The 18024-nt window shown below is 29.4% G+C and overlaps 1 pseudogene; it reads right to left on the reverse strand.

Annotated features, from left to right (window-relative positions):
- Positions 1 to 255: 255 nt before the first annotated feature.
- LOC118060908 (MADS-box protein JOINTLESS-like) lies at positions 256 to 9959 on the reverse strand (annotated as a pseudogene).
- Positions 9960 to 18024: the final 8065 nt, after the last annotated feature.

Here is an 18024-nt window from a genome sequence, read left to right on the forward strand (position 1 = left end):
ACTTATTTTTTATATAATTTTAAATTATTTGATATACTAATATTAAAAATAAACTTTAAAAATAAAAAATATTATTTTAATATATTTTTCTAAATAAAAAACATTTTAAAAATAATCACAACCCATTCTCAAATATGAAACACAGAAATAAAAAGAAAACGTTTGCAGAGTTGAAGTTAACAATTACGTGCGAGTTCTTTATTCTTGCTTTAAAATAGGGCATAAATGCAAAGAATCTCAAACTGATAAAGAGTCTTGTGGATGCATATTCCTATCCTTTCCCTCACTGAGATTGAAATAAAATTAAGCAAGACATGGCATACATATATACTAATTTAGCTTCAACTAAAGCTCAATTAATATATACTTTACTACATGTTTCAACAGCTTCACGTCATTTCCTTTTACCTTAAGGAAATATGGGAACCCTTGATCCACACATACATGTCTACACAACCACACATACATGATCTGTATCTTAAACCAGGTGAATTTCTTGAATCAACAAGCAAATATTAACAACATACAGGCCAGGATGAAGGTTTTATTTGAAAAATTTTGTTGGAAATCCTCCATCTTTCGGATTCAATCAGGAAAAGGTAACCTGCAAGACAGTTTCGGAGTTGCATTCAGACAGCTGGTTAATTTCCTGAGTACCAAGACACCATTTGACATTGATTTACACTCTACCATGCAAGAAAAATGAGTTGTAAAAAGCGAGCCTACCCAAGTCTAAGAAAAGAACACACGTTGTCGTGGTCCTGACGAGGATTTGCTGAGGTGCTGCTGATATTGGTCACCATAGAATCTGACGACTGGCCTTGTTCGAGCAAATGCCTTGGCCCTTCGATAAATTCATTAACTGCCGAGTAAAATATGAACTCAGGGTGAGAGGGAGTAACAAGAAGGAACTGAAAATTAATAAGAGGTCTCATAGTCTCACTCTCTGCTTCAATCGCTGGTTCTCTTCCATTAGTTGTTGCTCCTGCAAATTAACAAAAACTAAGGAAGATTGAATCACAGAGAGTACTGATCATGATAGTCGTTTGATTGTTCAAAACAACATGGTAAAACCATATCAGTTCGTTCACATCATATGGGGCTTCATGTACAGTAATTTTCACAAACTTTGCATGAATATTTTATTTTTTCTCATTGTTAAAAGTAGTGAAGTGACCTTGGACTTGAGAGCATCGACCTCCTTTAGAATTTTCTCTCCCTGAAGCACATTGAAGTTGAAACATGGGTGTGAGGTATTGAACAAAGTCTTCAGCGTACATATACAGGACAGAACTATCTACAAGAATTACGACAAGACAAGAGTACTGCATGAATTACCTTTGTTTCCATGACACGACACAAGCTTCCTTCAATTAATTTTTCTAATTTTTCTAATTCTTCCATGTTCAATCCCTGCAGGTCTTCTCCCCTTGTTCGCCTGTCATCAGTGGATCATCATATGTATCAGCATTGCAAATTGGAATGTGATCTATTGTGGCAACAAGTTATTGATCCTGAGATTTTACCTCAGTTCACGGGTTTTCTCTGCTATTTCCTTGTTCAACATGGCATGCACAGCACTATCAAGCTTAAAGGACAGAAACGAATATTGCCTTAATTAATACATGACCATGGTATCTTATGGGATTTATAAAGTTAGATTCTTGAACCTAATTCAAAGTCTTCTCCTTCTTGAACCTAATTCAAAGTTTTTTTTTATATATATATAAACAATCTTGATGTGGTTTTAAATTCAATATAACTTGATACGCTACAGTATAAAAACTAATTACCTGAAGCTCAACCGATGGTTGACTAAATGTGTCAAGGTTTTTGGGATGCAGATTACGCCTTTCTATCACTTGCCCAATGCTTCAAGAACAAAAGGTAGAGCAAATCATTTCTTGAATTTTCATGTCCAGGAATAAGCAAAAACTAGCTAAAAACAGTGCCAATGGTGGGATGTTTCAAGGATCACTTGTAATTGCTAGCTGCTATGATTCTTCCCAAAAGGACTCACCAAGATGTAAAGAAACAATCAACCTGTGAGGAAGGGTAGAAAATTTGCTGCTACTATGGCAACAGTAAACCACTAGAAAAAAATGCTGCTACTATTACAACAACAAACCACCAAACCTAAAAAAGATGGGCCTACCCAGAAACTTGGCAAAACCTGACGAGCAAAACAAGATCCAAACAGAAAATGAAGAAGATTAGACAGATTTTCAACAGCAACAGTCATTGCATGAAAGCCACAATAAAACCAGAATTGCACCAGCAGAAGTTAATAGGGACACAAAGTGCTAAGATTCGCTATTGACGGTTTGAAAAAAACAAGGCAGGAGAGGTAACTGAACACAAGACCAGACAGCAGCTATGCACAGACACAGATGAAGATTACAGGAGCCAGAAAGCAGAAGAATCTGAGAAAGGATGACCTAACAACAGCAAATGAACAAAAAGGAGACAAGTCTAAAATGAACAAAAAGAACACAGAAACGGCAGAAACCAAGAAGCAGCAAGAACCAGCCATAAAATGTCAGGAGAAGGAAGTAGAATCCATGATCTCTCGAAGTACACACACCAAAGCACCCTCATTTTGACAAGACTAGATAACAAAAAAGAGGAGGGAACTGAAAGTCTTGATAGATCAAAGAACTGTTGAAAGTAAACTAGATTTTTAAAGAATCTGTTAAATTGGTCAACTAGTTGGAACCAGTCGACCGAATGAAATAGAATAACCGGTTAAATTGTAAATTGTAAATGAAATAGAATAACCGGATGTCAAATAGAACACCAATAGCAAACCCTATATATATTAAAGCTTAGGGTGATAACTTGATTTAACAATAACAAACCCTAATATCATATTGGTCACTAGAGAACTATCCTTATCATTAAAAAGATTTATTACCCTATCAAAAGCTCAAATAATGTTAAATTAATCTAGACCTGTTTAAATGAAGAAATGTTTAATATTAAAATCTAGATCTATGCAAGTAACAGCAGGAAGATCAAAGAAGGTATTGTATCAACAAAACTATAGAAACACATCTCATACACGGAGGATATATTATGCGGTTTTCTATGATCTTAAGCTACTTAAATCTTAAACAATTTGGAACAGTAGTATAACAAGAGGATCTAATCACAAAAGAATCTCAGAGAACAAAAGCTAGAAAAATCCAGAAATTATTGTATTAAGCAAGAAATCATCCTTTGGTATCCCAATTGACAATATGAGCGTAGGAGTGGAGATGGAGTTTGGTAGGATAATGACATCTCAAAGTTCAAAGAACAATCCTATAGGAGTATTATAAAAATTCATCAGTTTTATACGCAATTGCCTCTAAAAGATAAAAACATTACATTTTAACACTTAAATATTCAATCAAAATCCTACTTGATTATTTTTTTTAACTTTTTATGATTTCGGAACTAGAGCAGGTAGCTTCGTGAAACATGTTCAAGTGTTGATAATTCTCATTTATTTAGTTATTAATATGCAATTGGAGATGATTACTCTTACCATATAACCTAAGACTCAACGATTCTCCTGTTGAACAAAGAAAAAAGATAAACCCTACTTTATTACAACATTCTAACAGCAACAAAATATACATTTCTTAGCACTTCTACAAAATCTTTATCATTCTTCTTCTTTGATGGTTAGAATATTGGTGTTCTTGTGCCAACTGGTGCCTACCCAGATTGAATCCACTTTCTCCTAAAAAACCTGAACCTTTTTTATACTAAACTGGAAGATTCATGAAAAATCACATTTTTATATCCTTAATTGACAATGTGAGTGCAGGAGTAGAGATGGGGTGTGGTAGGATTACAACACCTCAAAGTTCAAAGAAATCCTTCAACTTTTATGGGTTTTTTTATAAAAATTCATGAGTTTTATACACATTTACCACTAAAAGATAAAAACATCATGGTTCAACCCTTAAATATCTAATCCTTGAATCCATCCTTGAAGATACAAACTTTCATTACATATGCTTGTTGTCCCTCTTTAACCAAGAAAAATTTCTTATATGGAATAGTTTTAAATAAAAAAATTACTTTATTATATGATAGCAAAATTTTAAATCATAATTTCCTATATAGGATAGTTTTGAACTTATTTTTTCAGAAAAAAAAGTATTTTTTTAGTCACATAAACCTCTAATTTTTCTTCTTGTAATTTTGGTCCGTGAGCATATTATGAACCCTAAAAATTTTCTAATAATAAGAAAATTTAGAGTTAGATATCACATATATGAGAAAAAATAATGAAAGTTAAACCCTTTTCAAAATATGATACATTCAAATATTATCTTGTTTCACAATAGAAGATGAAGATTGCAAATGCAAGTAGGCTAGTTCCTAATTATACACTAGGAAAAAACATTTCCGATAATACTTATATACAGTGATCTATCATGACTGTAAATATAATTACTTATTCAAATATCTCCTCTTTATATCAACCTTTCAAGTCAAATTCTTATTCAGTGATTTAAACATTTTTTATATTGATTTTCAATTTTTATTTAATTAAAAAGTATCCATCTTTTTAACTAGTTTACTCCCTTTTTTTTATGTACGCACAATTTCATCAAATAATATATATATTGGATTATTGAATATATACAAGACCCTTTCATTTACCCGAATAGCATAGATAATTGGTATGTAAAAAGAGATTCTCAAAGGTTAATTTTTTTGTTGACTTCCTTTAATTTCTCATACAATAGATCATACAAACCTTACCTTTTGAAGGGAGAAATGAAAAGGAAAACAAAGAGAAGGCTACAAATTCTTACATTTTCTTAATTTTAAAAACATAAATTTAAAAAAATAAAACTCTGATCAGGGTCGCAAGTTTTGATATGTTAACCTTGGTTAAATTAAGTCATTTTTTATTTTTTTTTCTAAGAGATTATCTTGGTCTAATAACTCGAGGTCATAGTTCCTTCAATATTGGATTTATTTTTTATTGGGTTATCCTCATCTCATGACCTGGGTTATAGGTTTGGTTAGTTAATCTAATTGACTCAGTTTCATTTTCTTTTTTGAATTGATATTTTCTCTAATTGTATCATCTAATATTGTGTTTAATTGAAAATTAAGCTTCATGAATTTATTTTGTTTTACTTTTTATTAGATTATCTCAGCCTCGTAACCCCAGAATAGTACTTAACAAGTTATCCTAAGTTGACTTGACTCATTTTTTATGTCATTTTTTACAAATTTCATTGTTCAATATTAACTCTGACAAAGACAATTGAGAATTGAATTTCATAATATTTTTTTATTTGCTCTTTATGGGATTATCTTAGTCTCACAAACAAAGTGGTGGATTTGCCAAATTAACTTAAGTTAAATCAGGTTTTTTTTTCTCTAAGATTATTTTGTTCTGATGACCTAGGTCATGAGTTTTATAGATTGGCATGGGTCATTTTTTATGGTTTTTTTAATTGATTTATTTTTTAATCTTATCACTAAACATTGGGCTAATTAAGTCTAAAAGGTTAACTCGGGTTGTCTTTTTCGGTTCTTTTTTTAATTATTTTTTTCAATTTTATCTTTAAACATTAAGTTAATTGAAAATTATGCTTCATAATTTATTTTGATTTGCTTTCTATGAGGTAATCATAGTCTCATGACCTGGATTGTGGGTTTGACATATTAACTCAGGTTGACTTAAATCAATATAATATGTTGTTATCTTAATATTTAAAAAATAATAATCTTGAGTTTTTTGTCAAACTATGTTTTTACGGGTTGTATGGGTTACTTTTGGACCTAAAAAATCAACCAGGTTTCATCAGTTCAACCATCACATGATTTAAATTTTTTTTCTGCCATCAAGAAAAACATTAGCAACATTTGAACATTATTTTTTACATTCAAGAAAAATTTGACTTGACCCACAATGTACCGCAGGTCAATAATCTAGTGTTATTTCTAAACACTTTTCCTACTATTTGTTTTATACTTCTCCGCTAGTTCACATCATATCTATTGCCTAATAGTTTTTTTGGTGTTATGGCCAAAGACAATTGATGAAAAATACCAATAAACATGAATGGACTTGTTTAAAGGTTTAGAAGGCATCCTTATTTGTTCTAACACGTAAACTCTTGTTAGTTTTGGCGATAATATCTTTCTACATTTTTTTGTATGTACAAGATTTTTTTTCTTGTTAGCTTGTCATTAATATTAAATCCTCAGCTATTAAAAAAAAAACTTAGTTAAGCCAACTTTTTCTTTAATCAAACACAATGCTTTTGCTAGAAACATAAAAATGATTTTATGTTATACATGTTTTCAGAGTTTTCTTTTTTGTGAATGAATTGGATATATATACTTTGGTAAAATACTTTATTTTGAATATTATACTTAGATTGCATTGTTTCATATATAACCTCACCACAAACACTTAGATTGAGTTTATTTCTGAAAAAGATTTTAGTTTCTAAAAAAAGAAATTTTAAGGAATGGAATACAAAAGAAAATGCATTGTTTATTAACTGGGAATGAAAATTATTTTTTTAGAAAAGTGTTTTATAATTCTCTACTTTTTTCAGAAAAATAGAAAACATCAAAAAAATTATTTTTTAAATTCTCTATTATAAAAATAATTAAAGAACTTGTTTTGTTCGGCTAATGTTTTATGATCATTCCTTTTAATATTTTAAATTTAATCCAAATAAAGTCCTTATTTTCTATTTTGAAAAATGTATACGCAATAAACATGTTATTTTAATTATTTTTAAGAAAACAAAATTCTAAAAATAAACTTTTCTCCCTTGGGATCCTTCTGATATAACAAATAGTTTCAATCAAAATTAGTAACAGTAAAGCCTAAGATTTTCCCTTTTCTTAAATAATATTTCAATGAAAATCCTTACACTTGAAGATTAATTTTCTATAAACACGTAAAGTTTGTTTAGATCTTATAACCAAATTCATCATTTATATTACCACATCTATATGAAAGTGTCAAGCATCTATATGAATGTCTTTATAGTAAAAGCAATTTTTGAGCAAAACACAATTTTATTCTGCAGGTACGTAAAAATACTGTACGCAGAACATGTTAAGAAACAAGATGCTCTGAAAGTACGTGGTTTTTTCTTCATCAAGGCTATGGTTGTATACTTGTTTTACCTTCCCTCTCAGTGTTGTTAATGGAGCCTATGTGATGAATGATTCATTTTCGACTCTATATATTACTCTTCTAGGGTTTATGACGGTCATAGTTGATGTTGCTCTGTGATTTGAAGAGATGAAACGATATGTAAAAATAGAAAAAGAAAACATATTATTTTTAATACATGATTATCAATTAGCAAATGGGACTTAATTTACTTGGATGGATTATAGAGTAGTGAGCAGTCTTGTTATTATTTCCCAGTGCTAGATAACTTCCCTCTTAGGTTAAAGTTTTTTCTTTTATTACAAAAAATCGAGCCTGAGACTTCTTGAGGCAGGATGCATTTGAGCTACCAATTCAAGGGTTTTTTTTTTCTTTGTTATAAACAAGAGGTTGATACTCAATATTCTTTTGTGAAGAAGATAGAACTCTAGCACCAGTACAGTTGAAATTAAACATTGCAAGAAAAGAAGAAACCTATATATGCTTCTTCTTCTTCTTCTCTTAATTTGTTTCCTTATTAAATGCTGGGTGCAGCTGACCTTATGATCATATGGATTTCACAAAAATTAAAACATAGATTTCCTGAGGGTAAGCAGGACTAAAGCTAGGCTCTCCCAAATCAGTCAGCAGATGATCATTTGTTCTTATAACTAAATGCTGGGAGAAGAAGAAGAAAAGGCAGTGTCCAGGGTTAATGTAAGCAAGTTAGGTAATACCAGTTAGGTTACTATTTACTAATTGACAGAAGACTAGCTATTAATGCTAAGACAAGTTTTTTTTTTTTCCCCTAATATTTCGATTTTGATTTTCTTCCCTGCAAACATTTCATGTAATCAATAAAGTTTGTATATGTTACCTTAGCCACAAAAACAAGGAAATGGTTTCATGACTCTCATAGACAGAAAAATATATAGAAGTATAGTACAAATTAAGCGAAGATGGGGAAGAGAGTTTCTTTACATGAACACTATGCTACAAGTCACTTCAACTTAAGAGCTCATACATCATTTCGGAGCAATTGTAATCAATGGCCTCTACAAAGAATAGATTCAGGTTGTACTATTAGCTAGGGGTGTTGAGATTTCATATTTTGCCCTTGAGTTTTCTAGGGTATGAAGGCCTTGCATTGTGTGGTTGTCTATCCCTATATTTTATGAGCACATCCTTAGACTAGGTAGCGTTTCTGGGGGCATAGAGGATAGTAAATCCAACTTAATAAAAGTAGTGGCTTTGATCTCTAATGGCAGAAGTGCAAGTCTTTCTGGTTCAAAATAGACGTTATAAGCGTACAAGAGAAGCCATTAAAACATTAAGAGCATGTAGACCGCAACAAAAAAATCAAATTGATACTTTACTATCGTACACTAGAGAAACAAGCATACCCTAGACCACAAGCAATTCAAGTTTCAACACCAGCATTAAGAAAGACACAAGTGGATGTGTCATGTCCTTGAAAAAGGGTTTGAACTAGCAATAAGTGGCAGCAATAACATCAAAACCTTCATATCAGTACCAACTTCTCCCAGTGCTCCTCTCCTCGAAAAATATTATTTTGCTCACAGATACCAAAAGATTCTATTGTACATCTATTTCAGCCATTCTCTTCTTTTTTCAACTTTGTTGGGTTCAAAAGAAACCGTGGTTAATGTATCCTAGGTTGATCAATGAGCTCACAGATGACATAATATATATGGTATATCATAAAGTAGAAATTAATAAGAAAGAGAAAGGGAGCAGAACCTTGAGTTTGAGTACTCAAAAAACTTTCCAGTTGCAGAAAACACCATGAGAGCAATCTCAGCATCACATAGAATTGAGAGCTCGCAAGCTTTCTTGAAGAGCCCTCTTCTCCTCTTTGAGAAACTTACTTGCCTTGCAGTTGTGTTGTCTATCTTCTTGATCTGGATTTTCTTGCGAGTCATCTTCCCCAAGAAACAAATTCAGCTCACCCTTCATGCGCAAAATCAACCAAGATAATTAAAAGCACATACTGCTAAAAATAAAATTTATAAGAGAAAGAGATTGAGAGGCTGCGTACCAAAACCATAGACCTAATGGTATATATCATTAATGGAGGGCCTTATCAATGTTTACAGAGAGAAAAATCAAATACCCTTGACATAAAATGAGAAAAAGCATGCATCATACAACCTCAACAAGTATATTTACAAGCAAATCAATTTTTTTTTTTACTTACATCCACGCAAACGTATTATATTTTTAAAAATAAAATATAAACAGATTTTTTTACAAACAAGAAGAAGAAGAAGAAGATAGAACGTTGAATTTGGAAAAAAAAAAAGAATAAAGAAAGAAAATCTAGCCACTACCTTTACCTTAAAACGTACATCAATTGAATCGTTGGAGTGGCATTAATGGATAATACTACTGGATCGTGATAGCAAGAAATCAAGAACGGATCTTTAATTACAGGAAATTATCAAGCCACCATCAACCACAAAAGAAAGGGGGAAAAGCACAATCACAAGCACAGCCAAATTTACTAAGAGGATTTACATGTACATGGAAAATTAACAAGAGAAAATCAACTCGCTTTAATAAATTCGAAAGGAAAATTTAGTAAAAGAAACTGAAGAAAAAATAATTAGTACAGCACCGAGCATTTCTGCAAATAGAAATGTAGAGAAGCTCACTCAGTGATAAAACAAGAAAAAAGAAAGGGTGTTAGAAAAAGAAGAGAAAAGTTTTGCCAGATTAAGCCAAGAATCTTGAAAAATCTAAAACAACCCTAGCTGGTAATGCCAAGAACTCAAGCTGACATTGAAGTTTGTAAGAAATCTTTGGTTTCAGTTCTTCTTACCTATGTCTATGTTGTCTTTCTTTTGTTGCTGTTGACACCTCACAGAAAACCAAAGTCAAGTCCACCAGTGATGTTTAGAGATAAAAAAAAGGAAAAGGAGGTTAACAGAGAGATCTTCAACCCTGGTTGCAGGAAATAGAAAGATTCCTTTTATGGCCAAGCAAGAAGTCACACTGTTCAATTCTCTCCATTTGGTTAAGCAGAAAACAGGCTCAAAGGAGAATGTAAGGAGATATAAAACTATATATTTCTTCTTTTTATTTTTTTTTATTTTTAAGCTATTTCCATTTGAGTAAAGCACTAATAAAGTGAAAATATTTAAACGGGACTTTATTTTTATTTTTTTTATGGTGAGATTTGCTTTCCGTACAGATAGAGCAGCTGCTTTGCTGGTTAGATTTAACACTAACACCGCCTCTGGTACCCTCGTACTAATGGCGTCTCTTCAGCCTCTCTCTCGAGATAGGTTTGTACAAGGTAATAGCGACTACATAGCTTGCAGCAGTGGAGCACGTCAGTTTATCTTTTAGGTAGCAAGAACAAAGCTCATCATAGATACATACATATATAAGGAAAATACCTTAAATAATATGTATACCATTCTAGGAATGCATACTGAAAGTGAATAAAAAACTAAGTGAATTCTTACCTTCCTCTGCACTTGAGGTCGTGCCCTAAAGGGAAAAGAAATTTGTTTCTTTTCTTTGCATTTGGGTTTGATCATCTTTATGTATATTTATCATCTCTGCAAGTACTTTATTTATTCACTGGATTTGCATAGTGTTTAGTAGATTTAGAGATTAGTCATTATATATATAAATTGTTCTAAATACCTCAAATTATTAAAAAAAAAAAATCTAAATGATACGAAATTTTTTTATAACAAAATTAAAATTATTTTCTTAGCTGGTAAATAAAAAGGTAAGGGATTGTTAAGAAAATACATTCTAGATGGTAATCAAGAAGGTTGGCAACATAGATTAGTATCTTAATTCATATTTAAGGGATTGTTAAAAAAAAATATTTTCAGTGATATGTAATTAAAAGGTTTAGTGACAAAATTCAGTAATGTAAACTGTTGTTAATTGTTGAGTTTTTCTTAACATTTATAGCAATAATATATATATATATATATATATATATATATATATATATATATGCGGGCGCTAGTGTGTTATTATTAGAAAAATTTTATAATTATTGGATATTTGAGAGTTATGGATAAAAAAAAAAGTGAAAAATCATAAATGATCCAATTAAAAATGATAAAAACTTTCTTTTTATTCATTTTTTTTTATTTTTTTCTCTTTTATTCTTCTTATAGATTTGGTGAATGCCCGTGTGTTGTTATTGGGAAACTTTTATGATGTTGAATGATAATTATTGAATATTTATATAGATAAAAAATAGTTAAAAATCATATATGATCCAATTAAAAATTATACAAATTTCCTTTTTATCTATTTTGTTCTTTTATTCTTCTTTTTTCATACTATAATTTTTTTTTGGTGATTGCTATAGCCAACTACCTTCAATAGATTTAAAAATATTGAACTCCCTGTGTACCATATTTATGACCACTCCATCAAATTTGAAAAGTCAACAGATACTAACATTGATGGACTTTTTTTAATTAGTTTTAATGTTTAAAAGATTAAGAATATTTTTTTAAAAAAAATCAAGTTTCTATTATTTCTTATAGAGGAAAAACATATTATACTTATTGACCTTTGAAAAGTCAAAATGGATGGCGGGAGTATGATATTTTTTTTCATTTTTTTTTTAGCCCTAAAGCCTTTTTATTCGTAATTTTATCCTATTAGACTAAATCTGCATAAATAATATGTCAAGATTTTTTCAAATTAAAACTTTACTTGGGGTAAAAGTAAACATTAGAGAAAAATTTAAATTTTTTAAAAAATAAAACATATATCATTTTGATATTGTCTTAAAGAAGTTAAATATGCTCCATCTAGTTTTCAGTTTCAATATTGTTTGGTCTTGATTGTAGAACTTCACATTACAATCTTAACCTTCATCTGTTTTAATCTCTTGATGATGTGAAAAGGTTGTTGAAAAATATTAAGGAAGGAGAAAGTATTTGATCATAACATTTTAGCCACATAAAATATGAATCTTTGTGTCAATAAATTTGTATTGTAAAGAGGAGTTCGATAAAAATGGTGTTGTCCTCTATCCATGCTAGTAAAAGTAGGTTAGAATCTCTTAGGGGAGTTGGAGCTGCCAAATGAAAAGCCATATGTACTATGCCTTCTATTTTTTTATTTTCAGCACTCCAACGGGACATGTAAAGCAATAGCCAAAACGGTTTTTTGCTTTGTGAAGAGCCATTTCTACAGTTAACTGTAGAAATGACCAACGACTATTTTTATAGTCGTTGGCCAACAGCTATTTTTATAGCCGTTGGCCAACAGCTTTTTTTTTTTTTTTTTTTAAACATAGAAAATTTTGTCTATAAATACATGAAGAAAAAACTTGTAGTTTTAAATTTTTGTATTGTGCCTCACCCTTCTCTCAAATTTTAAAAAATAAGAATCGATTATTCTCCAGTTAATTATTAACATCGATTGTGTTAATTAACTGAAATTAAAAGGTATGCTTGTTTAAAAGCTTTTTCTATTTTCGTTTTAATATCTCTTGATTTTTTAGAACTTTTGTTGTTAACTTAATATTTGTGATGAGTTTTATTTCTTTATTATTTTATGTTTTTAATATGGGTTAAGGATGACAATTTTTATTTATGTTGTAGAAGGCAATGCTTATTATTAATTTGCATGTATGAAAACTACAAAATTGTTAAACATTGAATGTGAGCTTCTTTTACACTTTCTTAAGGTTTTAACTTGAGTTTTTTTTTTTTTTAATGTAGATGGATTCAAATTTTCCAAGCTCTTTTACCAATCTTCTTATGAGTGAGTCAGAAGATATTCTCTCTCAACCAAGTGATTCTAATCAATTAATTGATGACTTAACATGCTCGAATTTAAATGTCCATTCGGCAAAAAAATCACAAAGAAGTAAAAATTTCTCACTAGAGGAGGATTGTTTACTTGTCTCTGCATGGCTAAATACAAGCAAGGATCCAATTACAGGAGTTGATCAACAAACAAAACAGTTCTGGGCTCGCGTACATGCTTACTTTGTAGAGAATGGAGGAAACTTGAATAATCGTTCACAAATAAGCATCTCAAGTAGATGGCAAGAAATAAATAGAGAAGCCGGTAAATTTGTTGGATTTGTTACTCAAATTGAAAATCGTCAGCAAAGTGGAATGACCGAAGAATCAAGGGTAATGTTAACATTCATTTCTATGTTGAATTGTTTAACATATATTTTAACATTATTTAATTAATTTATTTTTTTACCAGATTAATGATGCTCGGCAAATGTATGCTTCTTGCGTTGGCAAACGATTTCAACTAAAACATTGTTGGGTTATCTTAAGAAAAGAACCCAAATGGCAATTTGAGCGTGCAAGTCAACATCAAAGGTCAAACAAGAAACAAAAAGGTCATTATAATGCAAGTCCGGCTTCATCAACTCCATCTACCCCTGATTCTGTTAGTTTAGGAGAAGATAGTGAACCATTGATTTATCAAGATAGACCAATCGGTCAGAAGGCTGCAAAAGAACGACTTAAACGTAGACAAGGAAAAGATAAAGTTGGGGATGCAACTGCAACGAATCTGTTACAACAATTCAAGGATACTCTGGTTGAAATTGAGAATCAGAAGAAACAAGACAGAAAAAATATGTTAGAGCAACAAGCCATGCTGATTCAACAAAGTCAAGAGAAACAAGAAGAAGAAATTATGAAAATGGATATTTCTAATCTGGATCCAATTTCTGCAGCGTATTTTCAAAATAGAAAGTTATAAATTATGCAAAAGAGGGGTTTTGATTTTTAATTAACTTTGATTGATTTATTGTAATGTAATGTATTTTTAATTAACTAGATTTATTTATTGTTTAATGTAATGTATTTTTAATTAAATATTTTGAAATTTATTTTTATTTTAAATATATTGTTATTACTTTTATATTACTTTTATAAATTACTCATATTAATTATATAATTAATAACATCATAATTATATTATATATAAAATATCTAAATTAGTTATATAATTATATTAAAATTAATTTAACATGAAATATATTAAAATATAAATGGCTTTTCTAAATAGTTTTTTACCATTGGAATGCACATAATACAAAAAGCTATATTTACACTATTCAAAAAGCTATTTTCTTCATTTGGCTCTTCAAAATGGCATTTCCATTGGAGATGCTCTTATATGTATAGCTTAACTAGTCATGTTCTAGATTTGTTTTATAGAGGTCACCAATTTAAGTTTTATAAACTTTAGGGCCACTGAAAGGCTTACATGATTATTAATTTTAAGACTTATAGGATGAGTCGAGGTACGCGTAAACTGGCTCAAACACCTACATTAACAGAAAAAAAAAAAGTATTGGGATCAATAAGTTTTTTTATTTCTTTTATTTTTTATTTTTTTACTTTTTAGAGAGACTAGATGTTGTTTTTAGGGTTAAAAAAGGATAGGCTTTAAAAAGGTTTTTTAGGTTAAAAAAAAACACACATCCAAATTTCTAATATATATTGTTTTCACTTGAAAAAAAAAAATGGATTTCAACGGATGAGATTCATTCTCCTCCTTTTTATAAAAATATATGCTCCCTCACCCTCCCAAAAAGGGAGGGGAGTGCTTAAAAGATTATTCGAATTCCAATTTATGATAATAACCTAATTAATTATTTATGAGATTATATATATATATATATATATATATATATATATATATATAATTAAAACATTTTAACTACAGGCATGAATGAAGATTTATTCAAAAGTCATTTTTTAACCTGTATTTTATTAAAATTTAAATTGTTTTTGCTTTAAATTATTATTTTAGTATTTTTTGATAGTTTTGATGTGCTAATGTTAAAAATAAATTTTAAAAAATAAAATAATATTTTTTAAAATATAAAATATTTTAAAAATAATCATTATTATATTTTTAAACACTGTTGAAATTCAATGCGAGGATGTATATTATCCTACGGTGCCTTGAATGAATCCCTTGGTAGCTTCACTTGTATTAAAAAGAATTTAAAGCAATTTGTAGTAATGTAATAGTCATTAACTCTCTTCAGCTCTAGTATTTAATTCCTCCTTTTCTTCTGTACTGGAATCTTGCTCGGGGAAATGAATGTCGTGAGCGAGCGGTGCGGTCCAATTCCTATTTTTCTTTTTAGGAAAAAAAAAAGAAAATAAAAAAAGGAAAGAAAAGTCTACTCTCCCCTGGCTTGAAGGAGATATGGTGGGTCCAAATGCTCAAAGACATCAATGAGTGGGCGACACGTTCTACAAGTTATTTATTGTACTTTCCATACTTAAAGGACTTTGATTCAAGCATTTCCTCAGTTCAGTGAAGTAGGTGATGTTCTTTTTCATTTTATTATTTAATATTTGCTTGATTTTAAGTATTTTTCATAAGTTATTTCACTTTTCTTTTTTAATGAAGCTATTATCTCAAATTAACATCACAAATTATTTTGGTTTTTGCGTAATTTTTTTTTTTAAAGATATAATTAAGTAAAAAATAATTTAAAGAACCAAATTTATTAATCAATTGAGTCAATCATTTAGATCGTAGATTTAATAAATTAAATCATGAAGTCCGAATTGATCAAATATATATTATCATTTTAATATAAAAATATATTTTTTAATTTTTACCAATCATTTAGATTATGTTTAAATCTATAAGTCAACTAAATCACGAACAAAACAATTCTTGCTCGATTTAATTTTAAACCGAATTAGATAACAAGTCAAATGGGAAAAAAACTTTAAAGTTAATCCATTAAGCTAAGTTTAATAATAATATCAAATAGTTTTTACAATATTAATTTTTTTTCCGTCCATCCATTCATTTATTTTTACTTGCACATGATTCTTTTGTTCTTTCCTTTTTTCTTTTTTTTACACGCTCAAAATTCCTTCCATCACCGATTAAAAAACAGAAGAGAAAACTATAATTTTAAAAATTATTATTTATATTCTTAACTTTGTATATGCACTAACACTTAACGTTATCATAAAAAATTAATAAAAAATATTTAACTATTTACGTGATTTTTATTATTTTTCATTTAATAATTAAAGAGCTTCTAGAAGATAAAAATAATGATAATATCATCAAACCAATATTACAACTCTACTAAAAAAAAAAAAAAAAAAAAAACTAAAACTTAACCTTAACCATGTAGGTGATGACCCAATGATAAGAACTTGGAATCAAGAGGTTTGCTTCTTCTGCGGTCTCAGGTTCGAGCCATAAAGTTGCTTCATATATACGATGGCCACTGAAAACTTACATGGTCGTTAATTTTAGGGCCGTGAAATTAGTCGAGATACGCGCAAGCTGGCCCGAACATCCACGTTAAAAATTTTTTTTTTTTTTTTTAAAAAAAAAAAAAAAAATTACTATTTCATCAAACGCTTACAAAATCAACCCTAATTTTATAATTTTCATCAACATGAATGCCATAAAATTGAATACGGCGACCCAAACCATCTACCCATTCAAACTTTATCTTCTCCTCATCAAACTAGACATGAAAATTAGGTTAAAACCAAGACACGAGCCATCCACTAGATTCTTCCTAGCGATGACAAGGGCGGTGTGAAGTGTTCCTTCGTGAGCCATCCATGGCTATTTTCTTCTCGTTCTACTCACCTATCTCCAGATTCAATAAATGAAAAACATCTAGAAATCCCATATAAGATACAAGATCAGCAAGCAAACGCTATAGAAATTGAACATCCCTCGAGAAAATCTGACAAAAAAAAAGAAACTCAAGAAACACATAACAGATTGCAAAAACTGGAGATGGATATTGCAGGGTTCAAGAATTTGAGTTGTGATGCTGTTGAACGGTGCTATTGGCTGGGAAATGAAGAGTTGAGCATTGAAAACTAGCATGGAGTTTGGTGCAGTTGTCCTTTCAGACCATCCACCAGACTCTTTGAAGATGGGCTTTGATTCTCCAGACACCAACAACAGTTCCATTGAAACAAAAGAAATTCATGAGTGCTGGATTTCAAAGTCCCAGATTTAGAAATTTAGTTTTGGTAAAAAATGAAATCCCAATTCTCCAAAAAACCAATTGAATCTCAAAGTCCCGAACTTTCCAACAAATTTCAGCAGAATTGGGAGAAAAAGTCAAATCCCATCTTATGATCACAGATACAAAAAGGGATGGGCTAGAAGAATAGATAGAAACCCTAGAATGAGAAAACTTTTAACACAGAAAAAAATGGAAAAAAAAAAAAAAATAATTCTGATCGAGTTTTCCAAAACTGAGGAGCTCTAGTATCAGGGACGAGAAATAAGGTACTTGTTTTCAATTTTATTATTCGTAAAATATTATTTTTTTTAGTTTATTTTTTTACTTTAAAAAAATATTTTTTTTCATTCTCATAATCTCAAGTGTGTGTGTATATATATATTCTTAATTTTTTAAATTATTTTATTAAATAAAATTTTCTTTTTAATTTTATTTTTAATTAAAAATATGTAATTACCTTCTAATTTGGTTTTTATTTGATTGTTATTTTTTTTTTTAGTTTTGGATTCCTTTGTATAAATGATTTTTTTTTTATCTTTTAATATTTAATTAATTAAAAATTAATTTTTTTAATTTTTAAAAATATAATACTTCCAGTCCTAGTGATTCAGGTCATAGATTTGAAAAGTTGATACGGGATAATAATTATTTTTACCCAATTTTATTTTTTATATTTAATTAATTAAGAATTGAGTTATATTATTTTTTTTTGAAATTTTTTTTTTCATATTATTCTGATTGATTTTTTAAATCATTCATTTATTATTATTATCTAATTTTTTAATTATTTAATTAAAAAAAATTAATTGATTTTATCCTGACAAATTTTTTTTTTTTTCTTTTAAATAAGCTTGTCGTTACTGAACATCAA

Source organism: Populus alba, chromosome 17 (genome assembly GCF_005239225.2).
Source record: "Populus alba chromosome 17, ASM523922v2, whole genome shotgun sequence".
In the NCBI taxonomy this organism is placed as follows: domain Eukaryota; kingdom Viridiplantae; phylum Streptophyta; class Magnoliopsida; order Malpighiales; family Salicaceae; genus Populus; species Populus alba.